General features: G+C 54.3%; 3 long non-coding RNA genes across 10 annotated transcripts in view; 1 reads left to right on the top strand and 2 right to left on the bottom strand.

The window, feature by feature from the left end:
- The window catches only part of LOC110259821, a 29828-nt gene extending 12178 nt beyond the window's left edge, over positions 1-17650 (top strand). The window contains exons 6-12 of the long non-coding RNA XR_002342172.1: positions 1160-2453; positions 5886-7179; positions 11390-11482; positions 12247-12318; positions 13330-13421; positions 14476-14558; positions 14675-17650. This is a non-coding gene — a long non-coding RNA (uncharacterized LOC110259821). The remainder of the gene's footprint in view (positions 1-1159; positions 2454-5885; positions 7180-11389; positions 11483-12246; positions 12319-13329; positions 13422-14475; positions 14559-14674) is intronic.
- LOC110259823 lies at positions 26-1166 on the bottom strand. The gene is made up of 2 exons (XR_002342181.1): positions 960-1166; positions 26-162 (listed from the first exon to the last, which is right to left on the bottom strand). It is a non-coding gene; the product is annotated as an uncharacterized LOC110259823 (long non-coding RNA).
- The window catches only part of LOC110259822, a 70708-nt gene continuing 48660 nt past the window's right edge, over positions 4752-26799 (bottom strand). For 3 of the 8 annotated variants that reach the window (XR_002342179.1, XR_002342173.1, XR_002342178.1), the window contains 4 exons: positions 17078-17161; positions 14653-14825; positions 11241-11933; positions 6402-6515 (listed from right to left, as the gene is read on the bottom strand). This is a non-coding gene — a long non-coding RNA (uncharacterized LOC110259822). Of the gene's footprint in view, positions 4889-5685; positions 6516-10066; positions 10636-11240; positions 11934-14652; positions 14826-17077; positions 17162-26799 lie in introns of those variants that run through there. The other 5 variants (XR_002342174.1, XR_002342175.1, XR_002342176.1 and 2 more) reach the window with 4 other exon arrangements.

Raw genomic sequence — 26799 nt, 5'->3', positions numbered from 1 at the left:
GGCTCAATGGCTCGAGGCTTTGACACACTAGTCTGGGTTCTGAGGGCCCTTTGACTGTCTGAAGGCAGATCTCTGGATCCACAGGGACCTGGTTTGAGTCTTGGGTGTGCAGTTTTCTAGAATCACGATGGAGTGCAGCTTGCCTTCTGGAAAGGTGGGCTTCTGGTTATGAATAGGACCAGGGTTTCAAAACAGTTATTTTGGGATGTGCAGTGCTGGTGCCTGTGCTGTTTCTCTCCAGAGATCTCCTCCTTCCCTCCCATGTTAGCCTCTACCACTCCCAGTGACAAGGAACCCTCCCCCAATCCAGGTAATGTGAAGAAGGCTGGGCGATCCTTATTTCAAGCTGGGTCCAGGGTTGCAGGTTGCTGACCGATTCAAAGACTGCCCACTTGACTTCACTAGGGGTGTGTGTGGCTGATTTCAAGGAATGGGGTTGTGTCATGCTTGGGGGTAATCGCCCTGGTGACTTTGAGATAGTCATAACCCACCTGTAATGTATTTCAGTAGGCAGAGCGAGAGGAATAAAGAAATCTCGCTGGAAGGCGTGCCACACCAGAGCAGAGCAGGGTTCTGCTGAGGGGGGCAGAGGAAGGGCTGGGAATTGCTGTTAGAGCACATGTCCACTAGATGGCGACAGAGCACCACCACACCCCCCACCACCCCGGTACCACTTAACTGAGCCTCTGCAGCTCCCTGGCTGCAACTTAAGACTCAAGTATGTGTTGGAGATGGGTTGGTGCAAGCCCAAAGAGGTGCCCAGAGCCGGGGCTGGATTACAGGGCATCTCCATGTCTCTGGGCAATTTGCCTCATCTCAGAAGCGGGGACACAATTCTGCCATCCCATCTCAGGTTCAATTCCCTCACTGTCCGGTGGCCCAATGCCTAGAGAGTTTGACAGGCTGTCTCAAGTTTGAGTCCCCTTTGATTGTTTGAAGGCCCAACTCTGGCCTCATACCTGGCGTGAATTTTGGCCATACACTTTGCTCGTATCAGGCTGGTTGATGTGGAGCTGAGCTTCTAGAAAGCTGGCCTTCTGGTTGTGTGTGTCAACCCAGTGCTTTTAGGGGGCAGGCTGCACTCAAACCCATGCTCTTTCTCTCTAGCGGTCTCCTCACGCTTTTTCTTCCTTCACACCTGAGTCTCTTCCTCCCCTAGGAGACACCAGACACATGGATGCTGCCTGAAACAGGGTAATGCATATAAAGCCTGGGTCATCCATGGAATCAAGCTGGGACCCAGGGCTGAAGGGTGCTGGTTGATTTGGGGCCTGCTCTCGTGACTTACAAAATGGAGCGGTTTATTTCAGGGTGTGGGGTGGTCGTGTATGGGGTGAGGGTCTTAGCCGAATGTGACAGTGTGCCTGACAGGGAGAGGAGCAAGGACACCATGCAGACAATAGGCCTGGGCCAGCGCAGACCAGACTTTTGCTGTGGGAGGCAGAGGAAGGGCCGAGAGTTGCTGTTAGAGCACAGGTCCACCAGAGGGCGCCAGAGCCCAGCAGAGCCCCCTGCAGCTCCCTGTTTGCGCGTCCAGGCTCAGTGGGGAGTGGAGATGGACGCATGGAACCTCAAGGAGGTGCCCAGAGCCTGGTGTGTTTGTTCAGGGTGCCTCTGACCCAGTGGCCCAGATAGCCTCAACTCAAACGAGGGGACAGTGTTGTGCTACCGCGTGTCTAATTCAATTCCTGTCTGGTCGGGTGGCCCCAAGATGAGGGAGAGAGACAGGCTGTCTGTGGTCTGAGTGTCCTTTGCTTGTTGGCAGGCAGACCTCTGGACCCAGAAACACCTGGCTTGAATACTGGAGGTATAGATTTCTAGAATCAGCATGGCGGGGGGGTTGTCTCCTGGGAAGCTGGGCTTCAGGTCATGAATGGGGTGTGTCCGTGCGGTTGTATTTGGGGGCTGGGGTGGACTATGCTCATGGCGGGCTCTGTCCATCAGAAGGAGCCAGAGTAACTGGAGAGCCCCTCCCCACCAACACCTCTCCCCCCTTGTAGCACTGTGGCTGCGTCGCCAGGCTCAGACACGGGGTGCAAAATGATTGGTGGCCCAATGTGCCTCAACTCAGAGATGATCCAGATTCCACCATCACGTCTTGGGTTCATTCTCTGCATGAGCGGGTAGCCCAATGGCTAGAGAGTTTGATAGGCGGCCTGGGGCCTGCGTGCCCTTTGCTTGTTTGAAGTACAACACTGGACCCAGAAATCCCTGGCTTCGATATTGGGTATGCAGTGGTTTAGCATCAGGCTGGTGTGATAATTTGGCTTTAGGAGATCTGGGCTTTGGGTCATGAATATAACACATCAGGCCACGGGTATTGTGGGAGTGGGTCTCAGCCTCTCCCTGTGCCTTTCTCTCTAGATATCGCCACCTCCTCCTTCCTCCTGCTCCACCTGAGCCTCTGCTTCCTCTGCGGAGAACCTTGTGCCCAGGAATCCACCTAAATCCAGGTAAAGTGAATGATGCCAGGGAGGTCGTGGATCTCAAGCGAGGTGCCAGGGCTGAGGGTGCTGATTGCTGGCAACTGGCCTCTGTTACCTTACCAAGCGGGGTGTCTGATTCAGGGAGCGGGGTGGTCTCATGTGGGGTGAGTGTCCTGGCCGACTTTGAGATAGTCCTAATGCCACCCATCTGGCATTTCAGTGTGCTGCAAGGGAGAGGAGTAAGGAAATTGGGCTGGCAAGTGGCCCAGGCCAGTGCAGACCAGGCTTCTGCTATGAGAGGCGGAGGAAGGGCTGAGAGTTGCTATTAGAGCACATGCCCACCAGCGGGCACCAGAGCCCAGCAGCCGCCCCCTGCAGCTCCCTGTTTGCACCTCCAGGCTCAGTGGGGATTGGAGATGGACCCATGGAACCTCAAGGAGGTGCCCAGAGCCTGGTGTGTTTGTTCATGATGCCTCTGACCCAGTGGCCCAATTTCGCTCAACTCAGTGAGGGGACAGAATTCTGCCATCACGCGTCTAATTCAATTCCTCTCTGGTCGAGTGGCCCCAAGATGAGGGAGATAGGCAGCCTGTCTTGGTATGAGTGTCCTTGGCTTGTTTGAAGACAGAACTCTGGACCCAGAAACACCTGGCTTGAATGTTGTATGTGCAGTGTTCTAGAATTGGTCTGCTGGGGAGCTTGTCTTCTGGAAACCCAGGCTCCTGGTTGTGAGTGCACTGTGTCCATGTGGTGGTCTTTTGGAGGTGGGGTGTGCTTATGGCTCAGTTCTTCCTCTCCAGAGATCTCCACAACCTCTGTCATCCCTGTGCACCTGAGCTGCTTCAGTGTCCGTGGGACACCCATTCAAAGGAAGCTGTCTAATTCCAAGTAAGGTGCATCACGGCCAGGTTGTTTAGGATTCTGAGTCCTGGGGAGGAAGGCTGCTGATTTGAAAGCTGCTATTCTGACTTAAATAGGAGGGGTGCTGATTTCAGGGAGCTGGATAAAGTCGGGTGAGGTGACCGGCCTGGCCAACAGTTAGTCACTCCTCATCCATTGGCCATTTGAGTGTGCTGAGGGGAGGGGTCAGTAAATCATGCTAGCAAGAGCCCCAGGCTCATGTAGAGCAGGGTTCATCAGTGTGAGGAGGAGGAAGGGATGAGACGTGCTGTTAGGGCCCATGTAGACCAGAAAGCTCCAGAGAGACAGCAGAGCTCACCCCCAATGGTCCCCCCCCCCACCCCCGGCCCCAAGATCCAGGGCCAAATCACCTGGCTCAGATCCAGGATGGAAAGTGATTGCTGGAGACCCAAGTAGGTTCAAGATGTTTGAGTTTGTTACATGGTGCCTTCGACCCTGTGGCCCAAGGTGCCTCAACCCAGAGAAGGGTTAAAGTTCTGCCATCCCATCTCGGGTTCAATCTCTGCATGATCAGGTGGCCCGGTGGCTAGAGAATTTGACAGGCTGGCTTGGCTCTGCGTGCCCTTTGCTTGTTTGAATTGTACCAATGGATGTAAAAATCCCTGTCTTAAATCTTGGACATGCAGTTTTTTAGAATCAGGCTGGTGTGACTTTTGGCTTCTGGAAAACTGGGCTTTTGGTCATGAACGCAGTGCATCCAGGAGGTGGTGGTGTAGGGGCGGGACTCAGCCTCTACCTGTGCACTTTCCCTCTAGGGAATTCCATATCCTCCTTCTTCCCGCTCCACCTGAGCCATTTCCTCTGGGCGGGGGGAGGGGGGAGGACCCTGTGCCAAGGAACCTACTTAAATCCAGGGAACATGACTGACACCGGGAGGTCCCGGATCTCAAGCTGGGCGCCAGGGCTGAGCTTGCTGATTGAAGGCCAGCAGTTCCGTTAATTCACCAAGTGGGGCGTCTGTTTTCAGGGAGCGGGGTGGTCTAAGGTGGGGTGAATGCCATGGAAACCTTTCCCCACCCATCGTGTGTTTTTAGTGCTGCAAGGGAGGGGATTTAGGAAATCAGGCTGGCAAGTGGCCCAGGGCTGTGCAGGCCAAGGTACGGCTGTGGGAGGCAGAGGAAGCGCTGAGAGTTGCTGTTAGAGAAGATGGCCACCAGGTGGCACCAGAGCACCAGAAAAGCCCCTCCCCTTGAGCTCCCAGACTTCACCTTCAGGCTCAGAGGTAAGGTTGGAGATGGGTCCTTGGCACCCAAGGACGTGCCCAAAGCCTTCCACTTTGGTACATGGTGCCCCTGAGCCTCTGGCCAATTTTGCCTCCTCTGAGAGTGGGGAAATAAGTCTGCCATCACATCTATGGTTCAGTTCCTTCATGGTCAGTTGGCTCAATGGCTCGAGGCTTTGACACACTAGTCTGGGTTCTGAGGGCCCTTTGACTGTCTGAAGGCAGATCTCTGGATCCACAGGGACCTGGTTTGAGTCTTGGGTGTGCAGTTTTCTAGAATCACGATGGAGTGCAGCTTGCCTTCTGGAAAGGTGGGCTTCTGGTTATGAATAGGACCAGGGTTTCAAAACAGTTATTTTGGGATGTGCAGTGCTGGTGCCTGTGCTGTTTCTCTCCAGAGATCTCCTCCTTCCCTCCCATGTTAGCCTCTACCACTCCCAGTGACAAGGAACCCTCCCCCCAATCCAGGTAATGTGAAGAAGGCTGGGCGATCCTTATTTCAAGCTGGGTCCAGGGTTGCAGGTTGCTGACCGATTCAAAGACTGCCCACTTGACTTCACTAGGGGTGTGTGTGGCTGATTTCAAGGAATGGGGTTGTGTCATGCTTGGGGGTAATCGCCCTGGTGACTTTGAGATAGTCATAACCCACCTGTAATGTATTTCAGTAGGCAGAGCGAGAGGAATAAAGAAATCTCGCTGGAAGGCGTGCCACACCAGAGCAGAGCAGGGTTCTGCTGAGGGGGGCAGAGGAAGGGCTGGGAATTGCTGTTAGAGCACATGTCCACTAGATGGCGACAGAGCACCACCACACCCCCACCACCCCGGTACCACTTAACTGAGCCTCTGCAGCTCCCTGGCTGCAACTTAAGACTCAAGTATGTGTTGGAGATGGGTTGGTGCAAGCCCAAAGAGGTGCCCAGAGCCGGGGCTGGATTACAGGGCATCTCCATGTCTCTGGGCAATTTGCCTCATCTCAGAAGCGGGGACACAATTCTGCCATCCCATCTCAGGTTCAATTCCCTCACTGTCCGGTGGCCCAATGCCTAGAGAGTTTGACAGGCTGTCTCAAGTTTGAGTCCCCTTTGATTGTTTGAAGGCCCAACTCTGGCCTCATACCTGGCGTGAATTTTGGCCATACACTTTGCTCGTATCAGGCTGGTTGATGTGGAGCTGAGCTTCTAGAAAGCTGGCCTTCTGGTTGTGTGTGTCAACCCAGTGCTTTTAGGGGGCAGGCTGCACTCAAACCCATGCTCTTTCTCTCTAGCGGTCTCCTCACGCTTTTTCTTCCTTCACACCTGAGTCTCTTCCTCCCCTAGGAGACACCAGACACATGGATGCTGCCTGAAACAGGGTAATGCATATAAAGCCTGGGTCATCCATGGAATCAAGCTGGGACCCAGGGCTGAAGGGTGCTGGTTGATTTGGGGCCTGCTCTCGTGACTTACAAAATGGAGCGGTTTATTTCAGGGTGTGGGGTGGTCGTGTATGGGGTGAGGGTCTTAGCCGAATGTGACAGTGTGCCTGACAGGGAGAGGAGCAAGGACACCATGCAGACAATAGGCCTGGGCCAGCGCAGACCAGACTTTTGCTGTGGGAGGCAGAGGAAGGGCCGAGAGTTGCTGTTAGAGCACAGGTCCACCAGAGGGCGCCAGAGCCCAGCAGAGCCCCCTGCAGCTCCCTGTTTGCGCGTCCAGGCTCAGTGGGGAGTGGAGATGGACGCATGGAACCTCAAGGAGGTGCCCAGAGCCTGGTGTGTTTGTTCAGGGTGCCTCTGACCCAGTGGCCCAGATAGCCTCAACTCAAACGAGGGGACAGTGTTGTGCTACCACGTGTCTAATTCAATTCCTGTCTGGTCGGGTGGCCCCAAGATGAGGGAGAGAGACAGGCTGTCTGTGGTCTGAGTGTCCTTTGCTTGTTGGCAGGCAGACCTCTGGACCCAGAAACACCTGGCTTGAATACTGGAGGTATAGATTTCTAGAATCAGCATGGCGGGGGGGTTGTCTCCTGGGAAGCTGGGCTTCAGGTCATGAATGGGGTGTGTCCGTGCGGTTGTATTTGGGGGCTGGGGTGGACTATGCTCATGGCGGGCTCTGTCCATCAGAAGGAGCCAGAGTAACTGGAGAGCCCCTCCCCACCAACACCTCTCCCCCCTTGTAGCACTGTGGCTGCGTCGCCAGGCTCAGACACGGGGTGCAAAATGATTGGTGGCCCAATGTGCCTCAACTCAGAGATGATCCAGATTCCACCATCACGTCTTGGGTTCATTCTCTGCATGAGCGGGTAGCCCAATGGCTAGAGAGTTTGATAGGCGGCCTGGGGCCTGCGTGCCCTTTGCTTGTTTGAAGTACAACACTGGACCCAGAAATCCCTGGCTTCGATATTGGGTATGCAGTGGTTTAGCATCAGGCTGGTGTGATAATTTGGCTTTAGGAGATCTGGGCTTTGGGTCATGAATATAACACATCAGGCCACGGGTATTGTGGGAGTGGGTCTCAGCCTCTCCCTGTGCCTTTCTCTCTAGATATCGCCACCTCCTCCTTCCTCCTGCTCCACCTGAGCCTCTGCTTCCTCTGCGGAGAACCTTGTGCCCAGGAATCCACCTAAATCCAGGTAAAGTGAATGATGCCAGGGAGGTCGTGGATCTCAAGCGAGGTGCCAGGGCTGAGGGTGCTGATTGCTGGCAACTGGCCTCTGTTACCTTACCAAGCGGGGTGTCTGATTCAGGGAGCGGGGTGGTCTCATGTGGGGTGAGTGTCCTGGCCGACTTTGAGATAGTCCTAATGCCACCCATCTGGCATTTCAGTGTGCTGCAAGGGAGAGGAGTAAGGAAATTGGGCTGGCAAGTGGCCCAGGCCAGTGCAGACCAGGCTTCTGCTATGAGAGGCGGAGGAAGGGCTGAGAGTTGCTATTAGAGCACATGCCCACCAGCGGGCACCAGAGCCCAGCAGCCGCCCCCTGCAGCTCCCTGTTTGCACCTCCAGGCTCAGTGGGGATTGGAGATGGACCCATGGAACCTCAAGGAGGTGCCCAGAGCCTGGTGTGTTTGTTCATGATGCCTCTGACCCAGTGGCCCAATTTCGCTCAACTCAGTGAGGGGACAGAATTCTGCCATCACGCGTCTAATTCAATTCCTCTCTGGTCGAGTGGCCCCAAGATGAGGGAGATAGGCAGCCTGTCTTGGTATGAGTGTCCTTGGCTTGTTTGAAGACAGAACTCTGGACCCAGAAACACCTGGCTTGAATGTTGTATGTGCAGTGTTCTAGAATTGGTCTGCTGGGGAGCTTGTCTTCTGGAAACCCAGGCTCCTGGTTGTGAGTGCACTGTGTCCATGTGGTGGTCTTTTGGAGGTGGGGTGTGCTTATGGCTCAGTTCTTCCTCTCCAGAGATCTCCACAACCTCTGTCATCCCTGTGCACCTGAGCTGCTTCAGTGTCCGTGGGACACCCATTCAAAGGAAGCTGTCTAATTCCAAGTAAGGTGCATCACGGCCAGGTTGTTTAGGATTCTGAGTCCTGGGGAGGAAGGCTGCTGATTTGAAAGCTGCTATTCTGACTTAAATAGGAGGGGTGCTGATTTCAGGGAGCTGGATAAAGTCGGGTGAGGTGACCGGCCTGGCCAACAGTTAGTCACTCCTCATCCATTGGCCATTTGAGTGTGCTGAGGGGAGGGGTCAGTAAATCATGCTAGCAAGAGCCCCAGGCTCATGTAGAGCAGGGTTCATCAGTGTGAGGAGGAGGAAGGGATGAGACGTGCTGTTAGGGCCCATGTAGACCAGAAAGCTCCAGAGAGACAGCAGAGCTCACCCCCAATGGTCCCCCCCCCACCCCCGGCCCCAAGATCCAGGGCCAAATCACCTGGCTCAGATCCAGGATGGAAAGTGATTGCTGGAGACCCAAGTAGGTTCAAGATGTTTGAGTTTGTTACATGGTGCCTTCGACCCTGTGGCCCAAGGTGCCTCAACCCAGAGAAGGGTTAAAGTTCTGCCATCCCATCTCGGGTTCAATCTCTGCATGATCAGGTGGCCCGGTGGCTAGAGAATTTGACAGGCTGGCTTGGCTCTGCGTGCCCTTTGCTTGTTTGAATTGTACCAATGGATGTAAAAATCCCTGTCTTAAATCTTGGACATGCAGTTTTTTAGAATCAGGCTGGTGTGACTTTTGGCTTCTGGAAAACTGGGCTTTTGGTCATGAACGCAGTGCATCCAGGAGGTGGTGGTGTAGGGGCGGGACTCAGCCACTACCTGTGCACTTTCCCTCTAGGGAATTCCATATCCTCCTTCTTCCCGCTCCACCTGAGCCATTTCCTCTGGGCGGGGGGAGGGGGGAGGACCCTGTGCCAAGGAACCTACTTAAATCCAGGGAACATGACTGACACCGGGAGGTCCCGGATCTCAAGCTGGGCGCCAGGGCTGAGCTTGCTGATTGAAGGCCAGCAGTTCCGTTAATTCACCAAGTGGGGCGTCTGTTTTCAGGGAGCGGGGTGGTCTAAGGTGGGGTGAATGCCATGGAAACCTTTCCCCACCCATCGTGTGTTTTTAGTGCTGCAAGGGAGGGGATTTAGGAAATCAGGCTGGCAAGTGGCCCAGGGCTGTGCAGGCCAAGGTACGGCTGTGGGAGGCAGAGGAAGCGCTGAGAGTTGCTGTTAGAGAAGATGGCCACCAGGTGGCACCAGAGCACCAGAAAAGCCCCTCCCCTTGAGCTCCCAGACTTCACCTTCAGGCTCAGAGGTAAGGTTGGAGATGGGTCCTTGGCACCCAAGGACGTGCCCAAAGCCTTCCACTTTGGTACATGGTGCCCCTGAGCCTCTGGCCAATTTTGCCTCCTCTGAGAGTGGGGAAATAAGTCTGCCATCACATCTATGGTTCAGTTCCTTCATGGTCAGTTGGCTCAATGGCTCGAGGCTTTGACACACTAGTCTGGGTTCTGAGGGCCCTTTGACTGTCTGAAGGCAGATCTCTGGATCCACAGGGACCTGGTTTGAGTCTTGGGTGTGCAGTTTTCTAGAATCACGATGGAGTGCAGCTTGCCTTCTGGAAAGGTGGGCTTCTGGTTATGAATAGGACCAGGGTTTCAAAACAGTTATTTTGGGATGTGCAGTGCTGGTGCCTGTGCTGTTTCTCTCCAGAGATCTCCTCCTTCCCTCCCATGTTAGCCTCTACCACTCCCAGTGACAAGGAACCCTCCCCCAATCCAGGTAATGTGAAGAAGGCTGGGCGATCCTTATTTCAAGCTGGGTCCAGGGTTGCAGGTTGCTGACCGATTCAAAGACTGCCCACTTGACTTCACTAGGGGTGTGTGTGGCTGATTTCAAGGAATGGGGTTGTGTCATGCTTGGGGGTAATCGCCCTGGTGACTTTGAGATAGTCATAACCCACCTGTAATGTATTTCAGTAGGCAGAGCGAGAGGAATAAAGAAATCTCGCTGGAAGGCGTGCCACACCAGAGCAGAGCAGGGTTCTGCTGAGGGGGGCAGAGGAAGGGCTGGGAATTGCTGTTAGAGCACATGTCCACTAGATGGCGACAGAGCACCACCACACCCCCCACCACCCCGGTACCACTTAACTGAGCCTCTGCAGCTCCCTGGCTGCAACTTAAGACTCAAGTATGTGTTGGAGATGGGTTGGTGCAAGCCCAAAGAGGTGCCCAGAGCCGGGGCTGGATTACAGGGCATCTCCATGTCTCTGGGCAATTTGCCTCATCTCAGAAGCGGGGACACAATTCTGCCATCCCATCTCAGGTTCAATTCCCTCACTGTCCGGTGGCCCAATGCCTAGAGAGTTTGACAGGCTGTCTCAAGTTTGAGTCCCCTTTGATTGTTTGAAGGCCCAACTCTGGCCTCATACCTGGCGTGAATTTTGGCCATACACTTTGCTCGTATCAGGCTGGTTGATGTGGAGCTGAGCTTCTAGAAAGCTGGCCTTCTGGTTGTGTGTGTCAACCCAGTGCTTTTAGGGGGCAGGCTGCACTCAAACCCATGCTCTTTCTCTCTAGCGGTCTCCTCACGCTTTTTCTTCCTTCACACCTGAGTCTCTTCCTCCCCTAGGAGACACCAGACACATGGATGCTGCCTGAAACAGGGTAATGCATATAAAGCCTGGGTCATCCATGGAATCAAGCTGGGACCCAGGGCTGAAGGGTGCTGGTTGATTTGGGGCCTGCTCTCGTGACTTACAAAATGGAGCGGTTTATTTCAGGGTGTGGGGTGGTCGTGTATGGGGTGAGGGTCTCAGCCGAATGTGACAGTGTGCCTGACAGGGAGAGGAGCAAGGACACCATGCAGACAATAGGCCTGGGCCAGCGCAGACCAGACTTTTGCTGTGGGAGGCAGAGGAAGGGCCGAGAGTTGCTGTTAGAGCACAGGTCCACCAGAGGGCGCCAGAGCCCAGCAGAGCCCCCTGCAGCTCCCTGTTTGCGCGTCCAGGCTCAGTGGGGAGTGGAGATGGACGCATGGAACCTCAAGGAGGTGCCCAGAGCCTGGTGTGTTTGTTCAGGGTGCCTCTGACCCAGTGGCCCAGATAGCCTCAACTCAAACGAGGGGACAGTGTTGTGCTACCACGTGTCTAATTCAATTCCTGTCTGGTCGGGTGGCCCCAAGATGAGGGAGAGAGACAGGCTGTCTGTGGTCTGAGTGTCCTTTGCTTGTTGGCAGGCAGACCTCTGGACCCAGAAACACCTGGCTTGAATGTTGGGTGGAAGTTTTGTAGAAGAGCCTTGTGGGGAACTTGGCTTCCCAGATGCTGAGCCTCAGATCATGAATGCCCTGTGTTGAAGCCGTAGTTTTTTGGGGATGGCTGTGCTTATCAGTGGTCCCTTTCTTTCCAGGGATCTCTACAAGCTCCCTCTTCCCTCTGCACCCGAGCCGCTTCAGCCTCAGCAGGACACGCATTCGAAGGAACCTGTCTACATCCATGAAAGGTGAAAGACGGTTCAGTTGATTAGGATGCCATGCTTTGTCTAGGGGCGAAGGCTGCTGATTCAAAGCCTGCTGTCTTGCCTTAAATAGCAGGGTGGATGATTTCAGGGAGTGGGATATAATTGGGTGGTGTTAGTGGCCTGACTGTAAGTCACACCCCTGCCCATTCTGCAGCTCAGTGTGCTATGAGGGAGAGGACTTGGGAAATCAGGCTGGCAAGTTGCCCAGGGCTCTGCAGACCAGGGTTCTACTGTGGGGGGCAGAGGAAGGACTGAGCGTTGCTGTTTGAGCATTTGGCCACCAGATGGCAGCAGAGCTGCTCCCCCTGCAGCTCCTGGATTCGTCTTCAGGCTCAGAGGCAAGGTTGGAGATGGGTGTTTGGCACCCGGAGAGGTGCCCAGAGCTTTCCGTTTTGGTACATGGTGCTTCTGACCCTATGAGCAAATATGCCTCCTATGAGAGAGGGGAAATAATTCTTTGATCATATCTGTGGTTCAATTCCTACATGGACAGTTGGCCCAATGGCTGGTGAGTGGACAGGCTGTCTCAGGTCTGATTCCCCTTTGTTTGGAGGCCCAACTCTGGACATAGAAATATGTGGATTATTTTTTGGCCATACAGTTTGCTAGAATCAGGTCTGTTCCAAATGGAGTTGCGTTCTAGAAAGCTGGCCTTCTGGTTATGAATGAACTGTGTTAAACTGGGCGTTTTGGGGGGACATGATAAGCTCATAACTGTGCTCTCTCTCTCCATGGGTTTCTTCAAGCTTTTTCTTCCCTCCCACCTGAGCCTCTTTCTGTGCTGCCAGAACCTGTTGCAAGGAAGATACTTCAAACAGGTAACGTGAATAAAGGCTGGGTGGTGCTTGCTTTCAGGCTGGGTCCCAAGGCTGGAGGGTTCTGATTGATTTGGAGCCTGCTCACATGATGTACAAAGTGGGGTCTTTGTTTTTAGGGTGTGGGGAGGTGTCACGGGGCCAAATGTGAGGGAGTCATAGCTCCACCCATAGTGTATTTCAGTGTGCCTGAGGTGGGGGGGGGGCAGAGGAAGGACAGCAGGCTGGCAAGTACTCCACCAGTGCAGACCAGGCTTCTGCTGCTGGAGGCAGAGGAAGGGCTGAGAGTTGCAGTTAGAGCACGTGTCCACCAGAGGGTGACAGAGCACAGCCGAGCCCTGTACCTACCTGTGCACACCTCCAGGTTCAGGAGATTAGAGTTGGACTGATGGAGCCTCAAGGAGGAGCCTGGTGTTTGTTTTCGAGGTGCCTCTGACACTGTGGCTTAATTTGCCTCAACTGAGTGAGGGGATGGAGTGCTGTTATCACATGTCAAATTCAAATCCTATCAGCCAAAATATGAGTTTGAATGGCTGTCTGGGGTCTGAGTGTTCTTTGCTTGTTTGGAGGCAGAACTCGGGATGCAGAGAAACCTTGCAGATGTGCAGTTTTCAAATCAGCCTGACAGGAAGTTTTGTTTTTGTCTTTTTTAGGGCTGCACCTGCCACATATGGAGGTTCCCAGGCTAGGGGTCCAATTAGAGCTGTAGCCGCCGGCCTACACCACAGCCACAGCAACACGGGATCCAAGCCGAGTCTGTGACCTACACCACAGCTCACGGCAACACCGGATCCTTAGCCCACTGAGCAAGGCCAGGGATCGAACCTGTAACCTCATGGCTCCTAGTCAGATGCATTAACCATTGAGCCACGACAGGAACTCCTGGCAGGGAGTTTAAATTCTGGAAAGCTGGGCTTTAGGGCGTGAATGTAGTATGTCCATTAGATGGTCCTGAAAGTATGTCCACATGTTCAGGGTGTGAACTGTGCTTATGCTATGGTTCTTTCTCTCTAGAGGTCTCCGCAGCCTCTGTCTTCCCTCTGTAGCTGAGCTGCTTCTGCCTCTGCAGGACTCCACTTGAAGGAAGCTGTCTAAATCCATGTAAGGTGAGTCACAGCTTGGTTGTTTAGGATTCCATGCTGAGTCTGGGGGAGGAAGGCTGCTGATTAAAGCCCTGCTGTCCTAACTCAGAGCTCCCATCATGGCTCAGTGGTCAATGAATCCGACTAGGAACCATGAGGTTGCGGGTTCAATCCCTAGCCTTGCTCCATGGGTTAAGGATCCGGCGTTGCTGTGAGCTGTGGTGTAGGTCACAGACATGGCTCAGATCCCACGTTGCTGTGGCTGTGACGTAGGCTGGCAGCAGCAGCTCCGATTCAACCCCTAGCCTGGGAACCTCTGTGTGCCATGGGAGCGGCCCAAGAAATGGCAAAAAAAGACAAAAATAATAACAGTAAAGCCTTGCTGTCCTAATTTAAATAGGAAGGTTGCTGCTTTCAGGGAATTAGATAAAGTCAGGTGTGGAGACTGGCCTGGCTGACTGTGAGATGGTCCCTCCATTGTATGTAGTGCATCTGAGGGGGCCTAGGGAGATATGGGTATGCAAATCACATTAGCAAGAGCCCCGGGCTGGGGCAGAGCAGGGTTCCTCTGTGGGATGTAGAAGGGCTGAGACTGGCTGTGAATGCCCCAGCCCACCAGATGGCGCCCTAGCACTAGCAGAACCCCTTCTGCATCTCCAGGACTACACTTTCAAACTCAAATATATGGTTGGAGATGGGTGAGTGGAAGCCAAAGAAGGGCCCAGATCTAGGGCTGGGTTCCTGGGCACCTTCAAGTCTCTGGACAATGGGCCTCATCTCAGGAGATGGGACATAGTTCTGCCATCTCCTCTCTGGTTCAATTCCTACATGGTCTGGTGCCCTGATGGCTAGGACATATGACAAGCTGTCTGGGGTCTGAGTCCCCTGCTTGGTTGCATGCACAAATCTGGACCCAGAATTACTGGGCTGGAATGATGGCTGTACAGTTGTCAGAACCTGGCTGGCCCACGTGGAGTTGGGCTTCTAGAAAGGCGGCATTCTGGTTGCGAATGTACTTTGTCATCCTGGTGCTTTTGGGGAGGCAGGCTGTGCTCACGCCTGTGCTCTCTCTCTCTAGAGATCTCCTCGTATTTTTTTCCCTCCCCCCTGAGGCTCTTCCTCCTCACCAGACACCTGTTCCAAGGAAGCTCCTGCAACAAGGTAAGATGAATCAAGCCTGGGTGGTCCTTGGCGTCTATCTGGGTCCCAGGGCTGAAGGGTGCCGACTGATTAAGAGCCGGCTGAAGTGACTTACAGAGCTGGGCCTTTGATTTCAGGGTGTGGGCTTGTGTCGTGAAGGTTGAGTATCCAGAGTGACAGTGAAGAATCCATACTCCCACCCAAGAGTGGATTTCAGTGTGCCTGAGAGGAAGAAGAGGAAGACATCCTGCTGGCATGTGCCCCAGGTCAGTGCAGACCAGAGTTTTGCTGTGGGAGGCAGAGGAAGGGCTGAGAGTTATTAGAGCACATGTCCACCAGAGGGCACCAGAGCCCCTCATCGCCTCTGCAGCTCCCTGTTTGTATCTCCAGGCTCAGAAGGGGTTGGAAGAGGGACCCATGGAACCTCAGGGAGGGGCCCAGAGCCCGGTGTTGGTTTGCATGGTGCCTCTGACACTGTGGCCCCATTTGCCTCAATGCAGGGAGGGGACAGATTTCTGCCATTAAATATCTAATTCAGTTCCTATCTGGCTGGGTGGCCCCAAGTTTAGGGAGTTTGATAGGCTCTTGGTCTGTGTGTCCTTTACTTGTTTGGAAGCAGAACTCTGGACCCAGAAACACCTGGCTTCAATGGTGGATGTTCAGTTTTCTAGAATCAGCCTGGTGGGGAGTTCGGCTTCTGGAAAGCTGGGCTTCGGTGATGAATGGGGTGTGTCTGTGCTGTTGTATTTCAGGGGTGGGGTGGGCTATGCACATGGCTGAGCTCTTTTTCTCCAGAGATGCCCACAACCTTCATATTTCCACTGCCCCTGAGCCACTTCCACCTCTGCGTGACACCCTTTGAAGGAAGCTCTCTCCATCCATGTAAGGTGAATCACGGCTGGGTTGTTTAGTGTTCCAAGGTGAGTCCTGGATAGGTAGGCTGCTCATTCAAACCTGCTGGCCTGACTTACATAGGAGGTTGCTGATTTTAGGGAGTGGATAAATGTGGGCGGGGTGAGGGGCCTGGCTGACGTGAGACAGTCCCTCCCCACCCGTCATGCATCTGAGTGTGCTGAGAGGGAGAGCAGTAAGAAAGCCACCTGACAGCTGCCCCAGGCCCGGGCAGAGCAGGGTTCCTCTGTGGGAGGCAGAGGAAGGGCTGAGACTTGCTGTGAGGGCCTCTGTCCACCAGCCTGAGCCGGAGCAACAGCAGAGCTTCCCCTGACCCCCGCCTACTCTCACCACCGTGGCCACATCACCAGGCTCAGATTCAGAGAGCAAAGGGCTTGGGGGAGGCCCAAGGAGGTACTTGGGTACTTGGTGCCTCCTATACTGTTGCCCAATGTGCTTCGACTCAGAGGAGGATTAAGGTTCTGCCCCACATTTCAGGTTCAATCTGTGCATGATCAGGTGGCCCAATGGCTGGAGAGTTTGACAGGTGGTCTCGGGCCTGAGTGCCCTTTGCTGGTTTGAAGCACATTGCTGGACCCAGAAACCCCTGCCTTAAATCTTGGGCGTGCGGAGTTGTAAATCAGCCTGGGGTGAAATTTGGCTTCTGGAAAGCTGGGCTTTTGGTCATGAATGCAGTGCATTAATGTGGTGGTGCTGTGGGGGCAGGTCTCAGCCTCTCCCTGTGCCTTTCTCTCTAGAGATCTCTACCTCCTCCTTCCTCCTGTTCCTCCTCTGTGGGGGAGCCTGTCAAGGAACCTACCTCAATTCAGGGAGTGTGAATGACGCCTGGGAGGTCCTGGATCTCAAGCCAGGTACAGGGTTGCGGGGTGCTGATGGAGGGCCACCTGGTTCCATTAACTTACCAAGGTGTCTGATTTCAGGGAGCGGGGTGGTCTCAGTTGGGCTGAGGGCCCTGGCTGACTCTGAGATAGTCCCCCCATCATGCCTTTCAGTGTGCTGTGAGGGAGAGGACTTAGGAAACCAGGCTGGCAAGGGGCCCAGGCCTCTGCCTGGAGTGCAGACCAGGCTTCTGCTGTGGGAGGCAGAGGGAGGCCTGAGAGTGTTAGAGCAGATGGCCACCAGATGGCGCCATAGCACCAGAGTGCCCCCTGCTGCATCGCCTGGACTTCACCTTCAGGCCCCCAGGCAAGATTGGAGATGGGTCTTGGTCCAGTGGCCCAATGGCTAGAGAGTTTGACAGGCTAACTCAGGTCCGATTCCCGTTGGTAGTTTGGAGGCACAACTCTGGACCCAGAAATACCAGGCTTGGATTTTGGCCCTACAATTTGCTGGACTCAGGCTGGTCCATGTAGAATGTACTTCCAGAAAGGTGGCCTTCTGGTTGTGAAGGCGCCGTGTCAGCACAGTGGTTTCGGGCGCAGACTGTGCTCATACCTATGCTCTTTCTCTCCAGAGATCTCAAGCTTTTCCTTCCCTCCCACCTGATCCTCTCCCTCCTCCGCCAGACACCTGCTGCAGGGAGGTCCTAAAACCAGGTAACTTTTACAAAGGCTGCATGGTCCTTGGGTTCATGCTGGGTCCTAGGCTTGAAGGGTGCTGACTGATCAGGGGCTGCTCATAGGACTTACCAAGTGGGGTTGTTGATTTCAGGGTGTGGGGTGAGTTCCGGCTCTGAGATTGTCACACCCCAGCCCGTAGCGTGTTTCTGGGCGCTGAAAGGGAGAGGAGGAAGGAAATCACACTGGCAGTGCCCCCGGGCCCTGCAGAGCGGACTTCTGACGTGGGAGGCTGTCAGGGCTCCGAGTTGCTGTTAGAGCAGCACATTCTGGTCAAAGGGCTCTGGAGAACCCCGGAGACCCTCCACTCCTTCAGGCTGAAATACATGGTTGCCGATTGTATGACGAGACCCCATGGAAGTGCTCGGGGCTGAGATGGGGTTACAGGGCGCCTCTTATCATCTGGCCAATTTCTTTCACCTCAGGATACTGGCATAATTGCTCACACATCTTTGGTTCAAATTCAGCGTGTTTCTCTGATAAATGACCAGAAAATTTGACAGGGCTGACATCACGCCCTCTCCTCTTGGGTGTTCAGTTCGCTGAGAGGAAGGGGCAGAGGACACTCACGCCGGTCTGTGCCCAAGACCAGTGCTTCAAACGTCAAAGCCCCATCTTTAGCCCTGGTGTTTCTGGACCCAAGGGTCTGCCTCTGGAGAAACAGGGCCAGCTGACCCAGGGAGCCTGTCACACTCTGGCCCTGGGGCACCGATCTGGCTGACATGCCGCCAGATGCTGAGGGCACAGCTGTGTCCCTGCCCTGAGGTGAGTCCGTTTGGCCAGAGCCGTAGAGGCTCCCTGTTTCCAGCCCCAAGCCTATGAGCATGTGCTGAGGGTCCCACATCCTCCCTCAGCTGCAGCTCTGAGCCCGCAGTCTCAGCCAGGCGTCTGCCAGGGGCTCTGCCTGGGCTGGGGTTCAGCCTGGCGACCTTCATCTAACACCCGTCTCGCAGCCCTTCCTCCTGTTTCTCAGCCGCCCTAGAAGGTACTCGGGCCTGGGGCCTGGGCTGCTTTATTTCACACTGGCCTTGGCTGCTCAGTTTCATTTCTCCTCAGCTGCTGAGCCACGTGAATATCCTAGATACTGGGGTATTTCCCTCTCCCAGTCTCCCCGAGCGCTCACCCCAACTTACCCCACCCCAATACGTAAAAACCTCTGCATCCCCACCATTGGGTACCGAGAGCCTTCTTTAAATCACTCCCAACTGCCTTCCCTCTCAGGCCCTTCCTTTAGTTCTGCTGCTTAAAACCGTGATTGCAGACAGGACATAGAGGTTCAGATGGAAGGGAAAGAAAGAATCTGGGGAGAACTCCTGAAAAATAAAGCACAGGGGTTCCTGTCTGCCCCCTCAAAATAGCACCACTTTCACAAGCTCCATTCATGACCACCAGCCCCATTGGACACGTGATGACTTTACAGAAGCTGCAGGGTTGGTAATTGCGAGGCCAAGATTCAAGCAGATATTGTGGGTCCAGTGTCCCTGCCCCCTGAGAAACTAAGAGCAAACCAACCCCAGAGAACGTGTCCACCTCTCTGGCCCCTGGCAGCCAGAGCCGGATGGAACTACCCATCAGATGCAGAAAGCACATGTCTTTCTGCTCCCTGAGGTCAGTCGATTGGTGCCAGAGAGTCGGATCTTAACACATCCTGGGGCTCCCACTAACCCCTCTTGGCACCACCTCGTAGCCTGGAGGTGCAGCCAGGGGGCTTCGGATGGGCTTTGTCTGTGCTCTGGCCCCTTCCGGAGGCCATCTCCTCTAACACTGACTCTCAGCCTTTCCTCCGGTTTCCCTCAGCGGCCCCCCAGGGCTCTCCTGGCCTTGGGCAGCTGCCAGCTTGATAGAATTCCTCCTCACCTTCTAAGCCAAGTGAAGTGCCCTGAGAGAGGGACAATTCTCTCAAAGACTCCCAGCACACTCCCCCACCCCAACTTAATGCATTAAAATCCTTTTAATTACCCTACTTTAATTCCCGAGAACCACCTTTAAGTCTGCTCCCTGAAACAGGGCTTGGGGACAGGAAAACGAGGCCCCAAAGGAAAGAGAGAGGGAATTTGGGGGAGGGTCCTGAAGCACAAAGCCTGGCGATTTGCACAGTCGCCCAGAGGAGCCAGCACCACTGTTAGGCGCTCCATTCCTGACCATCAGCCCCTTTGCCGCAGGACAGTGACCTGGGTGGGGGGCGGGGCTTGGCAGTTGCGAGGCCAAGATTCCGACCAGAGTCCTGCCTCTGAGAAACCAAAAGCAATCCATCCCCAGAGAACCTGTCAACTCTCTGGCCCCTGGGCCACCCAGGCAGGCTGGAAACGCCCATCAGATGCTGAAGGCACAGCCATGACCCCTCCCTGAGGTGAGGCCATTTGGGACAGAGAATTAGAGGCACCCCAACCACCCCCAAATCGATGCGCCTGTGCTGAGTGCACCCACATTCCTTCTTCTACTCGGGCTCTGAGCCTGAATGTGCTGCCAGGCAGCGGCAGAGAGTCTCCGCCGGGGCTCCATGTGGCCTGGTGACCATCTGCTCCGACTCCATCTCTCAGCCCTTCCTCCCGATCCCCTCAGCAGCCCCTGGAGCTACCCTCTCCTTGGGCCCTGGCCGCTTGATTTCATTGCTCCTCAGCCACCCACTACAATGAAGTACCCCAGACACTGGGTCATTCTCAGTTTCCCGCATCCCCGGACATTCAAACTCTCTGCCTCCCCACCCACTGCGTCTTGAGTCTTTAAATCAATCCGCTTTCATTCGCAAGACCTGCCTTCAAGTCGGCTCCTTGTGATACAGAGGTAGAGGCCAGAAAAAAAAAAAAAAAAAAAAAAAAGGCTCAGATGGAAAGTGAGGTTTGGGGAGACGCCTTGAGGAAGAGACCCCGGGCTTCTCCAGCCGCCCGCAGAATCAGCGCCGCGGCTCTGAGCTCCGTTCACGAGCACCCGCCCCTTTCACACCAGACGACCTCAGGAGGCCGGCGGCTCGGAACCTCTACGTCCAAGACTCAGGACAGATATTTGCGAGTCCAGAGTCCTGCCTCTGAGAAAACAAAGGCTGCGTTTCCTTCCAACAACAGCTTGCAGCCCTTTCTTTTCTTTCCCTCAGCGGCTCAGCAGGGCAGGACGTGCTGGCCTCGGACCCCCCCCCACCCCCAGCTGGAGGTCCTCCCCCCTCCCCTTTAGCGCAAGGACTGCCCAGCAGCCGGAGCCTTCCCTTCTCACAGGCGCCCAGAGCGCTCACCTCGGCCGCCTCCGCCCCAAGCATGAGACTCCCCGCCTCCCGGTTCCCCAGCGCCTTGTTTATTCCAACCCCCTGCGCTTGGGGCGGCTCCCGAAAACCCGCTTAGACACGGGGAAAAAAGCTCAGATGGAAGCACAGTTAGAAACGCAGGTAGAACTCTTGAGAGACAAGGTACCTAGATTGGCACAGCTGCCACCAAAATATTGCTTTAAGATGCTCCGTTCACAAACACCCACCACCTTTTTTTTTTTTTTTGCTTTTTTTTAGGGCCGCACATGGAGATTCCCAGGCTAGGGGTTCAATTGGAGCTACAGTTGCTGCCTACACCACAGCAACGCAGGATCCAAGCTTTGTCTGTGACCTACAGCACAGCTCACAGCAACACCAGATCCCTAACCCACTGAGGCAAGGGATTGAACCAGCAAACCTCATGGTTCCTAGTCGGATTCATTTCCACTGTGCCATATTGGTAACTCTCGTGTTTTTTTTTTTTTTTTTAACATAGCATTTCATTGGAGTTCCCGTCGTGGTTCAGTGGTTAATGAATCCGACTAGGAACCATGAGGTTGCGGTTTTGATCCCTGGCCTTGTTCAGTGGGTTAAGGATCTGGTGTTGCTGTGAGCTGTGGTTCAGGTTGCAGATGTGGCTCAGATCTCGTGTTGCTGTGGCTGTGGTATAGGCCGGTGGCTGAAGCTCCGATTCGACTCCTAGCCTGAACCTCCATGTGCCGCGGGAGCAGCCCAAGAAATGGAAAAAAGACAACAAACAAACAAACAAACCAAAAAAAATTAACACTTCATGGAGGTTCGAGGCTTGAAAACTGCAAGCCCAAGATTCAGACATATTTCAAATCCAGAGTCCTGCCTTTTGAGAAAGAAAAAGCAATTTGACCCCAGAGAACTTGTCAAACACTCTTGCCCCTGGGCTGTCTGACTGGGCTTGACATGCCCATCAGATGCTGAAGGCACAGGCCTGTCCCCTCCGTGAGGTTAGGCAATTTAGGTCAGAGCATCAGAGGCACCCTGTAACCAACACCAACACTCTGGGCACCTCCTGGGGGTCCTACCAACCCATCTTCAACCTCAGCTCTGAGCCTGGAGGTGCAGCCAAGGAAGAGCAGGGGGACCTCCCTGTGCCCTGGCGCTGTCTGGTGGCCCTCAGCTCTAACATCAACTCTCAGCCCTTCTGCCTGTTTCCCTCAAACAGGGGGGCCTGCACTGGCCCTAGACCCCTGCCAGCTGGATTTCATTCCTCCTCACACTCTGAGTGCAACGAAAGGCCCTACAGACTGGAGTGCCTCTCTCTCAAAGTCTCCCAGAGCACTCAGGCCAGCCGACCCCACCCCGGTCCCTTAAAACCCTCTGCCTCCCCACCCACTGGGTCTTGAGAGTCTTCACAGAATCAGTCATCCTGCCTTAATTCTTGAGAACTGCCTTCAGGGTCTGCTCCCTGTAACTGGAGTCAGAAAAAAGAGACTCAGATGGGCAAGAAGGATGTTTGGCGAGGACTTTGAGAGAAAAAGCACAGAGATTAGCGTGGCAGCCCAGCAAAACCCACCCCTTTTCCATGCTCTGTTCACAACTACTGGCCAGGTTTTTTTTTAACATGACACCTTCACGGAAGCTGGAGGCTTAAAGATTCCAAGTCCAGGACTCAGGACAGATACGTGTGGTCCAGGGTTCTGCCGCTTGAGAAACAAGGGCGACCCGACCTCAGAGAACCTGTCAGACTCTCCGCCCCTGAGGGCAACTGAACTACACTGGAAATACCCACCAGAGGATGGGGCACATGTATTTCCCCTTCCTGAGGTGAGGCAATTTGGACAGAGTGTCAGACCACCCTGGAATTAACCCAACTCTCGGGCATGTCCTGGGGTACTTACCAACCCGAATTCAAGCCCACCTCTGAGCCTAGAGGTGTGGACAGGGAGCTGCAGATGGGCTCTGCCTTTGCTCTGGCGCCATCTGGTGGCAGGTCCCTCTAATGACAATTCTTCGCCCTTCCCGTTTCCATCAGCAGCCCCCAGGAGGGCACTGGCCTTAGGCACCTGCCAGCTTGATGTCTTCCTCCTCACATTTAAGTGCCACGACTTGCTCTGCAGACTGGGGGTGTTTCTCAAAGTCTCCCAGAGCGCTCACCCCAATGGAACCCACTGCAGTACCTCAAAACCCTCTGCCTCCCCAACCACCGGGTCTTGAGCACTTTTTTTAAGTCAATCAGTTTTCCTTCAAGAAACCTGCCTTAAAATCTGCTCCCTGACAGAAGTTAGAGGCCAGAAGGAAGAAAAAAAGGGGGGCTCGGGGGAAATAGAAGAAGGAAGTTTGGGGAAATGTCTTGAGGGAGAAGCACAGTGATTCAAACTGCCAGCCACCAAAATTGTCACAGCATTTACAAGCTCCATTCAGGACAACCAGCCCCTTTTTCCACTTGACAACTTTACAGAAGCCAGTGGCTTGAAAATGTTCATTCCAGGATGCAGGACAGATATCGGTGGGTCCAGAGTCCTGCCTCCTGAAAAACAAAGGCTGGTCTGACAGCAGAGACCTTGGAAAATTCTCTGGCCCCTGGGCTATCTGACCAGGTTGGAATAGCCAATCTGATGCTGAAGGCACACTTATTTTTTCCTCCTGAGTTTCACCAATTGGGCCAGAAAATCAGAGGTGCCCTGAAATTAGCCCCAGACTCTAGGCACCCAATTTTCATCCCACCTCTGAGCCTGGAGGTGCAGCCAGGGAGGTGCAGGGGGCTCTGCCTGTGCTCTGGTGCCACCTGGTGACCATCTGCTCTAACACCAACTCTCTGCCCTTCTAGCTCAGCCCCCCTGGGGCTGCCCTGGCCTTGGACACCCCCCAGCTGGATTTGGTTCCAGATCTGCTTCTCAACCCAAGGAAATGCCCTACAGACGGAGTCATGACTTTCTCCAAGTCTCCCAGTGCACACCCCACCCTAGACCACCCACTACCTGAAATCTGTCAGAGGCCCCACATTTTCAATCTTGTGAGGAGGATTTACAACAATCAGCATCGGAGTTCCCGTCATGGCGCAGTGGTTAACGAATCCGACTAGGAACCATGAGGTTGCGGGTTCGGTCCCTGCCCTTGCTCAGTGGGTTAACGATCCGGCGTTGCCGTGAGCTGTGGTGTAGGTTGCAGACGCGGCTCAGATCCTGCATTGCTGTGGCTCTGGCGTAGGCTAGTGGCTACAGCTCCAATTCAACCCCTAGCCTGGGAACCTCCATATGCCGCGGGAGCGGCCCAAGAAATAGCAACAACAACAACAACAAAAGACAAAAGAAAAAAAAAAAAAAACAATCAGCATCCTTTAGGCCCTTGAGCCAGACTTAAATCAGTAAACCTCCGCCCCCACGCATGTTACAGGTTTTCAGATGGGTCCCACTAACAGGGTTCCGGTAGAGGAGGAAGAGGCTCAGATGGGAAGGGAAGCAGGACACTTGGGGAGGACACCTGAGAGAAAAAGCCCTCAGGGACCCCAAAGTCGACCCCCAATCTGTCACGAGGTTTCCACGCTCCGTTCATGAAGAACAGACCCCTTTTCTTTTTCTTTTTTCCCCTTTTAGAGCTGCAGGGTCATGTGGAAGTTCCCAGGGTAGGGGTCAAAATGGAGCGAAGGCTGCTGGCCTACACCACAGCTCAGAGCAATGCCGGATCCTTTAACCCACTGAGTGGGGCCAGGGATGGAACCTGCATCCTCATGGATACTAGTCGGATTCGTTTCTGCTGTGCCACAATGGGAACTCCCAACAGACCCCTTTTCTAAATGACAAGTCAGAGGTTAGCAAATTGCAAGCCCAAGGTTCAAGACAGGTGTTTCTAGGTCCAGAGCCCTGCCCAGCATTAAAAACAAAGGACAGTCTGACCCCAGGGAATGTGTTAAAGCCTCTGGCACTTGGGCCACCCAAGGAGACTAGAAAGGCCCATCGGACTTGAAGGCATAGGTGTGTCCTGTGCCTGAGGTGAGGCAGTTGGTGGGGGGTTGGGGGAGTCAGAGTCTCTTGTAAACAACTTCACAACTCTGGGAGGATTCAGGCAGTTCCATCAACCCACCTTTAACCCCGTATCTGAGCCTGGAGGTGTGTCCAGGGAGGGACAGGTGGGATCTGCCCCTTCTCACACAATGAAGTGAACGAACAAAGCCCTTTGAGAGGTGGGTGTTTCTCTCTCCAAGTAAAACAATGACACACACTCCTCCCTATATCCCACACCAGACGCAGTAAAAGAGGCAAAACCAAGCCAAACAGGTGACCAGACTTAAATGAACAGCATCCTGCTCTTCATTTCTGTGTCTTGGCTTGAGGTAAGAATTTTCATCAGGGGTGAAAGAGAGGAGGGGAGAGGCTCAGATGGAAGGAAAAGAAGAACATTTTCAGAGCCCCTTAAAGAGACCAGGCACTGGGATGGATGCAAACTGCTACCAAGGGCCCGCTGCCTTTGCTCTCCCCATTCATGACAACGGCCAAGCTGCCCAGATGCCAAAAGCAGTGCAAACCAGATCTGGGAACTCTGCGGGGCCAGTATTCAGTCCAACGCTTTTAGGGCTCCAATGTCTGCCTCTGCGGGATCTGAAGGCAATCAGAATTCTTTTATGGAAGTTCCCAGGCTAGGGGTCCAATTGGAGCTGTAGCCACTGGCCTACACCAGAGCAACAATAGTGCAGGATCCGAGCCATGTCTGCAACCTACACTACAGCTCATGGCAAAGCTGGATCCTTAAACTGCTGAGGGAGGCCAGGGATTGAACCCACATCCTCATGGTTGCTAGTCAGGTTCACTAACCACTGAGCATGATGGGAATTCCCTGAAGGCAGTCAGAATTCTTTTTTTTTTTTAGGGCTGCACCCATGGCATATGGAGGTTCCCAGGCTAGGGATCAAATCAGAGCTGTAGCCGCCGGCCTACACCACAGCCACAGCAATGCCAGATCCAAGCCTCATCTGCAGCCTACACCATAGCTCATGGCAATGCTGGATCCTTAACCCACTAAGCAAGGCCAGGGATTGAACCCAAAACCTCATGGTTCCTAGTTCTCCATGACGGGAACTCCCAGTCAGAGTTCTTGACAGCATGTCCAGTCATGTGGACTTCAGGCTCCCTGAGCTGTCTGAAAGTGACCCAGAGATGACAAGGTCCTTCCTATCAGGTGAGTTAATTTAGACCTGAGAGTGAGAGGTGACCTATAACCTAGCCCCCCTCACAAGGCAGACCCCAGAGGGACCCAAACCACCGGCTTGAACCGCACCTCTGCGCTGGGACGCGCCCATGCCAAGCCACTGGGTGTGTCAAGCTCCTCGTCCTGTAGTGGCCATCACGACTCCCGGCCAGTCTCGTCCCACACCTCTGTCTCCTGACACCACCTGGTTCCGCGGGCACTGCCCTTAAGCACCTGGGAGCCTGGTGGGGTCCTCCCGTCTCTCTCTCAGACTCTGAGGCCTGCGGAGGACAGTGTTTCCCCAAGTCCTCCACATGCCTCCCTGCTCCCTGTGTGTCAGCCCTCCTTTGAGTCCATCAGGGGGACACACTTCGAGTCAGGCATCCTGATTCACCCACCCTGCCCCGCCTCACCAGCCTTTACTCTGTGTCACCTGGATTCAGGTAAGATGTGCCCTCAGGGGTGCTCAAAAGGCAGGAGAGGCCAGATGGAGGAAGATCTAAGGAACAATGCAGCGCACCCCCAAGAGAGAGGGCTCCTGCATAAGGACAGCCCGCCCACCACAAGACGTCAGCTTTTACACACACTCTTCATTGACGACCAGCAGCCCAGCTCTCCAGAGGCCAAGCCCTGGACCCTGGAAAACTGCAGGCCCCAAACCCCAGCCAGCCACCTGCGTGCTAACACTCCTACTTCTGGAGAACCCCAAGGCCCTGTGGACCCCAGTGGCACATACAACGATGTGGGCTTTGGGTTGGCTGAGTCGACTGAACCTGACCATGACATTTGGAGGGCAGAACATGTTCCCTTTTACCGGGTGTGCCAGTTCAGACGGGAGTCACCTGAGGCCTGTACGCAACCTCTTTTCGAAGGACATCTCCTGGGGGATCCTCCCATCCCCGTCTTGAAACCTTTTTCTTTTTTTTGTCTTTTTACCTTTTCTAGGGCCACTTCCCATGGCATATGGAGGTTCCCAGGCTAGGGATCTAATTGGAGTTGTAGCCACCAGCCTACACCAGAGCCACAGCCACAGCAACGCTGGATCGGAGCTGCATCTGTGACCTACACCACAGCCAGATCCTTAACCCACTGAGCAAGGCCAGGGATCGAACCCGCAACCTCATGGTTCCTAGTCGGATTCAATAACCACTGCGCCACAACAGGAACCCTGAAACCCATCTTTTAACCTGGAGGTGATACTACCAAGCCTCGGCTGGGCTTGAAACGTGTTTTGGCGCCCTCTGGTGGCCATTCTCTCTAATGACAACTCACAGCCCTGCCTCCAGCTTCCTGAACAGGAAAGAATGCCCTTGGCTTGTGCTCCAAATAGTTGATTTACTCCCTCCTCTCACTCTAAGAACAATCCTGCTCTTTCTAGGGACATTATCATTCTCTCAAAGTC

Source organism: Sus scrofa, chromosome 3 (assembly GCF_000003025.6).
Source record: "Sus scrofa isolate TJ Tabasco breed Duroc chromosome 3, Sscrofa11.1, whole genome shotgun sequence".
Lineage (NCBI taxonomy): Eukaryota > Metazoa > Chordata > Mammalia > Artiodactyla > Suidae > Sus > Sus scrofa.
The sequence above is the reverse complement of the archived record's forward strand: the minus strand, read 5'-3'. Positions and strand labels throughout refer to the sequence as shown.